Here is a 9945-nt window from a genome sequence, read left to right on the forward strand (position 1 = left end):
CATCTTACCCGCGGTTGCCCGACTTTCTCCCAGCTGCAAATCGACTAGTAATTGATAGGTCATTGCAACAATTTGTTTGACCAGTGCAGTTAAGTGGCATTGGCAAATGACTTATTGGCACTGGTAGTCATGCGCTGCGCATCATTGTGTCAGTCAATGCGCTGACCAGTTAGTGCTCATCTCTTGTTCTGCCCTGAGGGCATGCTGCTGTAATTAATTGTCATACTTTCTGCGTCTCTGATAAATAGTCTTCTCTTTTCCACACCATGTTATCAGCCGTGTTGTAATTTCATAATTGTTCGCGCTTGCTGGCGGTGTCCAAATACTTCCACTACCATCCTTCGCGCAAACCCCAAGATGAAGAGGAGATCGAATACAAACGAGAATCGCTCGTGCGTTTGAGTTCTGCCTTCCTCCTAGAACGATTGTTGACTCGGACGTCTGCACTTTGGGGAAGATTTCTTGTTTTGTGAGAAGCAGCAATGGACCCCGCGTCTCTCACAGACGTTCCGAATGTCTCTTCGCTCTCTACCTCGTCTGCAACGGCGGAGCTTGTGACTCGAGTGCATTACCGAGCAAGACTTGCACTCCAGCCGTGGGAACTTAGGCCACAGCGCGGCCTCTTCGATGCCGTCACGAGCACAGCCACTGGTCATACAGCGCTGCCAGGCCCTCTGCGTCTTTCTCAGAGACTGGAACAGCAAACCACCGCTTTCAAGCTCCGAGCCAACAAGGCTGCACGCACTGGAGAGCGTCCAGCCTGGCACAGCCGTCAGCCGTCCGCCCAAGCACCACCACGGGGTGTTGACATCGAAGGCTACTCTGGTGAGTTTTCTGAATAGACAACAGCATTGAGAACTCACGAAATTTAACTCCCCGCGGTCGCTCAGTGGTTTTAGCGTTCGTATACAGATCGTTAGGTTGTGGATTCAACTTCGGCCGCGATGACCGCATGTTTACGGGGGTAAAATGCAAAAACGCTCGTGAGCTGTGTGATATCCACGCACAATAAAGAACTCCATGCGGACGGAATTGTTCCGGAGTTCTACAGCTGCCTCCCTACAAACCCCGTATGTGCCGCTTCGGGATGTTCAACGCAACAGTTTACAATTTACATCACAGAAGTGGAAGGTGTTTAGGGCAGAAACTGCATCCTATCAAGACCTACGAAATTAAAGTCTTGTGAAATACGTTGTCTACTCTACATTGACAGTCAGTGCTTCCTAATGCTCATTCTCAGGTGTAAAGATGAGACGCCCTGATATCGCCAACCAAAATAGTTTGTGAAGAACAACTGTGGGCGCAGATAACACACATTTCTAGGCATTAAACTCAAGGTTCAAGCTTTGATGATTTATTAAGATGATCACGAACAGGCGCAGAAGTGTGCTGTCAGTACGGTACCGATTTCTGCTCCTTTACAAGTTGCACTGAGCGCATACCTACTTTTTCGTATGTGCTACACGGATCACGAGCACTTCTAAGCACCCAGCAAAGAGCCCTCTTGTCGCATCTCTTGCAATGAACTCAGTGAAAAGAGTGCGTCGGACTTTTCTGAATGCATCCGTTTCTGCGGCCAAACTATTGAGAGAAAGGAATAAGTGCGCCTGAAAACCAATGGAAAATGTTCCGGCCGAGCAGCGCGTGATATACAAATGTGAAAAATGGATGTGGTTTAGCTCTGGTTAAACCTGGAGTGGCGCGATAGCTACAGCTGGCCGAGTGGAACTCGCGTAGTCGAAATGCGAAGTCAGACTTTCGCCGCTGCGTTTCGCTGAGCCTTCTTTCTTCAACTCCTGGACGTGGATTCACTCTTTCCCTCCTCTCCACTCCTCCCCCACTCGGTTTCGCCGGCGCGCCGCTCCGCCGGCAGCTGCCACGTAAAGCCCCTTCATAATAATCAAATTATCAAGGGGCTTTACTGCCACGCTGGCCACGGCGCCGCCACGCTGAAGGCTCGAAATGTCAGCGTAATGTAAGCGCGCAGCGCGCACACCAACTGCGTGCTCTGACGTGACTCCGAACATGCGCACAGCTGGCGGAGCGGTGATGCCACGGCTCAGCGCGCAGCCCCGCTGACCTCGCGGAGTGGCTGGCGTAGTGTAGCTGTCGCTACAAAATCAGTGACATGTTAATACGAAAAGTGACGAGTCATTGCACTTCTGTAAAAGTTGAACTTTTCACCACGATGTACAACACACCCATTCTAGTGCTTCCTTCGTCTTGTCGAGGTAGTGCGGAACTAGTAGACAAAGGATACATTCTTTGCCACGTATACAATCCCACAATATAGATTAATTGCTTCTTGATCTTGTGTTTTTAGTGCGACAGCACTAATTCAGAAGTTGAGAGCCTTTCAAAGGCGTATCTTGTATGTGCACTTCAGGAGCATAGAAAGAAAGGCAAAAGAAGAGATCACATCAATATACACGACTGGGAGTCGAACCCGCAGCGGCTGATCAGCTTCAAAGGCCGTTGCGCGAGACCACTAGTTTATCGCTGCTGCCGTTTTTTTTTATTATGGCCGCAGCCAAACGCGCATCGTGTTAAACATAAGCACACTCACTCGCTCTGTGCATTGCAGAGGGCCGTATTCAGCAACTTTTAGCTGCGCCGCGACCAGTTATGTGCTTTTTTTTTTCTCAAAACTAGGGTCAGGTTACACTCCTGTCATTTTGAGAAAAGGTAAGCCGCATAGTAGCAATTTTAGGTATGTGACGGTGGTGTCCACCTGCAAAAACCCGTGCTTTGGCACAATATTTCGTGCTAGGCAGTGGTAAACCATCTGCCATTGTTTAAATTTATGTTTCTATAAAGCACTGCCATGTCCTGCGTTATCCCTACGCGCAGGCACAGAACAAGCCTCATGCGCTGCTGCCATCACCATCGCTGCCACCGGAGTTGTCCTGATACGAACAGTGCACTGCCGAGCCATCGCCGGGATCACTGCCATAACTGCGGGGCTGGCAGGGTATGCACGCCGACCCTCGACCCAGCCCATATACTAGGGTCATGTTCAGCATCTGGAACCCTCGCTATCATGCGGTACGCATCTTACACTGCGTCGCCTAAGAGGTGCCTTGGACAGAGTGCTGCCGATTACCGCGTAGAGCGGGACTTTGCAGTGAACAACCAGTTGACAAGATATGGTCAAACATAGCTTTATTGTTGTTTGCTTTATGTCTCCTCGTTCTTCGCACTGTTTTTTTTTTGCCAAACGCTGGCGGTTCAACTCGTCCAACTGACACTCCTCTTGACCTCACTCTCGCTCAGAATCCAGGAAATTCGTAGTTTGTTTGAGGGACCGAGTTTTAAGATCGACTTTTAAAATTTGTTCCACTCTTCTGCTTCATCCGGAGGGTGGTGGAGTTGCTGATTATATTCAGTTGTTTTCACTATATTTGTGCTGTTCAGAACGGGTGTGATGTTTGCTGTGAGGAGATAGTGTTACCGCGGTAAGTTTTGGGCTTGGATCAGGGTGAGAAGTTTGCTTGGCTTTACTGCCCGTTCAGGTTAATTGGATCAGACACTTTAGACTTACTCATTCGATGTCTACAGTTGAGACAAATTGTACAATAGTAAAACCTACGGTGCATCTATACAGATGCACACCAGAACAGCACATCAGCTGACTACTCCCGTCACCGAGCGCTCTTGTTTGCGGCACTGCGGTGGCCGGTTGTTTCTGTGAAAGGACCACTGGCGAAGACTTTTCAAGAAAACTTTTCATTTGGTTCTTCATGGTCTAGACAGGTCGTACCTCGCAATGCATGGTTTTGTTTTGTCTAGAACATAATATGCTGTGATGTAGGTGTTCGAAGACGGTAAAGAAAGGTGGCAAAAGTGGCGCTGAAGTTATGTTACTGCAATAGTTGGTGTATCGAGGAACGGCGCAGTTGATTTCACGATCTATAGTCGGTTGTTCCGCAACAATTGGGAAGTGTGCAAGTGAAGGGTGCAAGCGTTTACCGCAAACGAGACGTCTGGTCACAAGGGTGCTGATATATTTACGTGCGTCGAATTCATTATTTCTAGCGCATAATCTGGCTCATTGTGGGAAACCCCAACCGTCATAACTAGACCGTGGCCAATACGCGGCGCCCAAATGACGTCATCACCCCTCCTGAAGCAAGAGGCCGCCGGCGTCTCCACCGCCACGTACCTGAAAGCGCGATTGTGGTGTCCAAGAACCTGGGGAGCCAGTTATGCGTCTTTCATTTCCTCAGAATGGGCGGAGTCTAAACCTTAGGCTGGCTTTAAGAAAAGGAAAGGCACATAATTGCCTTGTCTTGTAGGTGGACGCCTGTGCATACTCAAAGCGCAACTGCGGTGTTCACTAACCCAGTAAGCCAGCTACACTTGATCTCAAATTTACGCATCCTAAGAAATGCTTAGCTTCCCGAAAATTTTTCTCCCCTGACCGGGAAATGTAACACATAGCCCCACTCTGAGCAGAACCCCATAAATTTCCTATGAGCCACCACGCGATCGACGCAGCCGCTTTCGTATGTTGAGCTGCGCAAGATATTTAAAGCTCTATTTACTTCAGCTTCACAAAAAAAGGTATGAAGGCCATTAAGTCAAAGCTCAATTTTATACAGGAGACCAACTGGAGCGTAATCGTTTTCTTCATTTAGAATAACAATTTCTGAAGCAGTGCAATGCTAGTAACCTGCCTTCATTGTTCAGCGTTACCCGTCCCTTTCTTTCCTATGCAGGGCGCACGAGGTGGAACCAGTGGCCTGCCTTCGAACATCACAGCCGTTCTTGAACTGGCACCAGCAAAACCATTTGTTTTGTATAATAGTTTCCTTTGAGAATTATCAGTAAAAGCGAATTTGATACATGAGTCAATTAGTACACTTTATCTTAAAAACTGTACGGATCATATTGGAACTCGTTTATGGTATGCGATCAGTAACATTTTTTGAAGAGGTGAACATGTTCATATAAAAAACCTTCACGGATTTCACTTATCACTGACTTACATACGTTAAAATTAACAGTGGATAATAACCATTTCTTACCAGTAACCTTAAAGTGTAAAACTTACCTTACTAAGTGTCCTGTGCAACTAGAACACTCACCTTGTCGAACCAAAAAGATATCTCTAGGTACTTGAAGAAGGCGTTAAACACTTTGAAAGAAATAGAAAACTAAATTCTAATCACTGGAGACATTACGTTCTTGGATGGCCTATATTCACGTAATACCGCAGCGAATGGGTGCGTTGGAAGTGGCTAATACATTCAGAAGTTGGAGAAAACGCTAAATAAGTGTGAACAGATTACAGAAGGCACTTACGACTACTTAGGTTCTGTGAATGCGAAAGGATTGGTTCTTTTCTACGTTTATTTCTTTTTAATTAACCTTTTTCTCTTCCTTTTTAATGGAACACTTCGTAATGCAGCTTGTAGCTAGGTTCACGTTTGTATGTCGGAAGCAACATGGTTTTGGCCAATGGGTTATGTCCTCGCCCAACAACCTGAAAGCGCTGGGTTCAATTCCTGGCATCTTCGGAAGAAACTTTAGATTTCTTTACCATGGTGCCGTATTCTGCGATTTTTGGCCCACTGCAGCTCGTCAACGCCTACGCCTGGCTTCGTTGCCGATGAGCAATGCGATGCTTTCGCATTAACAGATGCATGTGAAATGAGAAAGAAGTGAACTCACGGTTATAGGTGGCGGCAGGCACGTAGCCAGGATTTTTTAGGGGGAGTAGCATGAGGGGGTGGGGGCGGAGGGTGCAGGGTGCAGGGTTTACATGCCTAACAGGAGGACTGCCACGAGAACTGAGGGGGGAGAGAGGAGGAGGGTTGGAGGGCTTTTGATTGTTTTGATTGTGGATACGTTCCGCGTGTAAAAAGATGGCTCATGTTAATAAGTAAGGTGGTTCATCATCATCATCCTAAGCCTAACTTACGCCTGTTGCAGGACGAAGGCCTCCCCCATATCTCTCCAATTAACCCTGTCCTTTTCCAGCTGTGCCCACTGTGTGCCCACAAATATCGTAATATCATCCGCCCCCTGACTCTCTGCCGCCGACTGCTACGCGTGCTTTCTCTTGGCATCCACTCCGTTACCTAAAACCAGCGGTTATCTTGCCTTCGGATTACATGCCCGAGCGCTCCGAGCGCTCGCCTCTGTTTCTGTAGAGAGTCGGTGTTCATTGTGTTCATTAGTGTTGGCGTTGACAACATTCTAGACTCTTCCGATTTTGAGAAAGGAAATGCGCTTAACGGGCTCCCTGGGTCAGTGGACGCCTCAAGCGCGCTTTGAAGTACGTGGTGGTGCTGAGAGAGAGATGTGGGCTGCATGCATTAGCGCTGACAACTTTGTGGCAGACAGCCGTCACTGCTGCAATAGGCTGCAGCGTTTATTGGGCGACCAACCTCTCGCGATCAACCTTAGTTTAACTGCCACCTGCCACCTGCCAGGGTGGTACGGTGGGCGCGCTGCCTATTGAGTGTGTGGACAGCCTAATTCTCCTCTCCGTTTCAACGCGGCTTAACTTCAACATCGTGCATCAGGACAGCATCGGCTGAGCGAGGAGGAAAGTCTCCCTCGTGGGGGCAGCGAAAATAGCGACGGGAGCGCCACCTCGAAGGTTACGCGACATTCCGCGGAGCCGTTGAGTGGCTTCGGGATCCGGCCAGCGTCGTGAGCGGTTGCAGCCGCACGCTCTCGTCACCTTCTGTGGCAGGCACACGGAAATCCGTCGTGCCTTGCTGCTGGAGTTCGGGTTCCAGGCAGCGAAGCGAGCGCAGGAAACATGCGCCCTAGTCACCTTCCCTAGCAAATGCTCGGGGATGGATATGCCCCAAGAATGCGGCGCACACGGGAAAACCCGGCCGCCATTGTCGGCGCATACGAATGTTCGCCGCCGATACTTCCAAAGTCGCGCCCCTGCCCCAGCCGATAAGTCGGAAGTCCTTCTTGCGTAGCCTTCCATTTCCGAGGAATGCCTCGTTTATGTTTTGTAGCCAGCTGGCCCGCTGTGTATTAACTGCAAGTGTAATAAATAGCAAATGAGTGTTCCCGCTTTGTCGTCCCTTCCCTTTGTTCCCTCGAGCACGAACCCCTCCGCGGTTAGCGAGCGGGAACGCTGCATTCGCGGAGTGGGAGTGCGGCGGGGCGGAAGGCTTGACCCTCCCATATTTCCAAGAGTGTGCGGAACGCACTCGACGTTACAGACGCCAAGCCACGTCTAATTGCCCGATACACCGCAGCTTTCGCTCTCTAACCAGGTTCAGCAGTAGTTAATCGGCAGCTATTTTTTATTTTTAACTTCCGAGGTTTGCTGCATATGAACCGTTCTATCTCCCTTATAACTACAGTGTCTTCTGAATAGAGAACTCAGTTGTTTGTCTCGCCTCTTCTCATCTGTCGTCTTTCTCGCTGTTTTTCAACATAACAATTCATAACCAACTCACCCAGCTTTCCGTACTCCAGTACTCTCTCCTTCTTTCGAGGCTACCTTCAACGCGTCTTAGTCTTTGTGTCCTGAAACGAGCCATCAGACAAACATCGAAGGACGCACACGAACCGTGTGCGCCTGTTACAAATGCGGCCACTGGATACGACATTGGCCGACTCACTATTCGCTGGAACCTCGCTCTCCTACTCCCATACCCTCGCGTGGCGCGGGGAATTCTTAACAGTTTCGTTTGATTCCTCTCCGTGAGTTGGGATATGTGCGGAACACCACCTTCACCTTCGAGAAGAACATAACCTTCACCTTCGAGGCGAGGACAGTGGTCTGTGCAGTGACTGTTGAAGTGTGAAAACTGCAGAACACTTGATGTCCTCGTGCCCATCCTTATTTACTGCATCTAGTGCGCGGGTTAACCGCCGCCTATACTGGGAAAAGCTGTGTCGCCTTTCTCTAACTGCGGAGTAGCAGCTTATAGCGAAAGGCTCTCACACACCTCTCGCCGCTCAATTTAAAGCTCCAGTGATGTTAATAAAGTAAATGTAACCGCCTGCTTCTAACTTCTTTTTCCTAATCCTGAGATGTGTTATCGCTACAGTGGCTTAATGAAGCAAACTCAGCACAGTTCGTTTTTCCTGTTTTCTCGCGTCTCGTCCAACTCTGTAGTGGTTATGCGTGGTTGCTCTCCGGCGTTTCTTGTGTTGTTGTTGTTGCTTCTAGCCTTTCAAAAGATGGCACATACCCGTACTTCTTCATGCTCTTGCCCCGATTCGTCGTCTTCTCTCTTTGAATCATCGCCATCTTACCCGTGGTTGCCCGACTTTCTCCCAGCTGCAAATCGACTAGTAATTGATAGGTCATTGCGACAATTTGTTTGACCAGTGCATTTAATTGGCATTGGCAAAGGAATTTTTGACAGTGGTAGTCATGCGCTGCGAAATCATTGTGTTAATAAATGCGCTCACCAGTTCGTGCTGACCTCTCGTTCTACACCGAAGGTGTGCTGCTGTAATTAATTGTCATACTTTCTGCGCCTCTGTTAAAAAGTCTTCTTATTTCCGCACCATGTTCTCAGCCGTGTTTTATTTTCAGAATTGCTCGTGCTTGATGGCAGTCCCTAAATACTTCCACTACTAGCCTTCGCGCAAGCCCCACGATGAAGAGGAGGTCGAATACAAACGAGAATCGCTCGTGCGTTTGAGTTCTGCCTTCCTCCTAGAACGATAGTTGACTCGGACGTCTGCACTTCGGGGAAGATTACTTCTTTTGTGAGAAGCCGCAATGGACTCCGCTCCGCGTCTCTCACGAACGTTCCGAATGTCTCTTCGCTCTCTACCTCGGCTGCAACGGCGGAACTCGTTGAATACGAAAGATTACAGCTCGTTGATTACAAAAGAGAATCGATCGTGCGTTTGCGTTCTGCCTTCGTCCTCCCAAGACGCTGATAACTGCCGACTGGCTCGCTGGGACAGTCGCCATATTCGAACATCAGTGGGAGAACCGAGCTGTCTTCGTCACCGCCTGCCTGCTTCGTTTCCTGGTGGTGCCGGGCGTTTCTTTTGGCGAGGCCGGTCCACGTTCGGGGTTTTTTTGCCATGGTTCAGGGTAGCTCTGCTGGCTCGGATGATGTAAGGTTGCCGACGCGCTGTTTTAGGCGTGTCTTTCATCTCTCCGGGAGGAGTCTCGGCAGCCTGGTTCGCCAGCCGGCCGGTCGAAAGCATGCCTTTGATTTCATTTCAAAAGAATGGTGTCGATTCAATTCCTGTGGCGCTTGTACCGATAGGAGATGGAATTCTGAAAATTAAAAATTCGAAAACAATACAGCAACAATTGAAAAGTCTAACCAGTAACTATCTCGACATCTCTGAAGTCCGGCCTTTCGAGAGGCGTGGCATTGTTTATAAATCAACAAACATTTAGTGTGTCGCATCTACTCCGGTGTAATATCATCACTCCTCTACCGGTTAAAGCCTTGATTCCTGAGCAGCTTGCGTACACTAAAGGCAATGTACGTGGAGTGGACCCGTCATCGTCAATTCAAGAAGTTTTGGAGGAGTTACAGGATGCCAGAGCATGGATTACTTCTGTATACCGCTGCTCTCGCGAGGTGGCTGTAGTGCGTGCTGCTGCGGAGTCAGTCATAACAACTTTTGCTGTTTGCACATGCCCCTCGGACTTGAAAGTTTGGTCAATTGTCTGCCGCGTGGGCCCGTTGCATCCTTTGCCCCTGCAATGCACCAGCTGTTGGAGGCTTCGACATAGTGGTAGAGCCTGTAAGTCGGCGACCAGATACCGGGTGTGTGGTGAAGGTTACTTTTGCGACAGCTGCACCGCTGAACAACCAAGCTGTTGTCTATGCAGTAACAGTCACAGCGCCGATGATGCCTCTTGTGAAAATCAGCCACGGGAGCAAAGTTTATTGGAATTAATTGAGCAGAATCGCTGCTCCCGAGAAGACGCTTATGCACTCGTTAACCGCAAAAAACACTCTTACGTCAGCCTTGTGCGTTCCT

General features: G+C 49.0%; 1 long non-coding RNA gene across 1 annotated transcript; it reads left to right on the forward strand.

The window, feature by feature from the left end:
• The first annotated feature begins 411 nt into the window (after window positions 1-411).
• LOC144101126 (uncharacterized) lies at window positions 412-4782 on the forward strand. The gene is made up of 3 exons (XR_013307939.1): window positions 412-825; window positions 2851-3045; window positions 4719-4782. It is a non-coding gene; the product is annotated as an uncharacterized LOC144101126 (long non-coding RNA).
• The last annotated feature ends 5163 nt before the right edge of the window (window positions 4783-9945 follow it).

The sequence above is a fragment of the Amblyomma americanum genome, chromosome 1 (genome assembly GCF_052857255.1).
Source record: "Amblyomma americanum isolate KBUSLIRL-KWMA chromosome 1, ASM5285725v1, whole genome shotgun sequence".
Taxonomy (NCBI): Eukaryota; Metazoa; Arthropoda; class Arachnida; order Ixodida; family Ixodidae; genus Amblyomma; species Amblyomma americanum.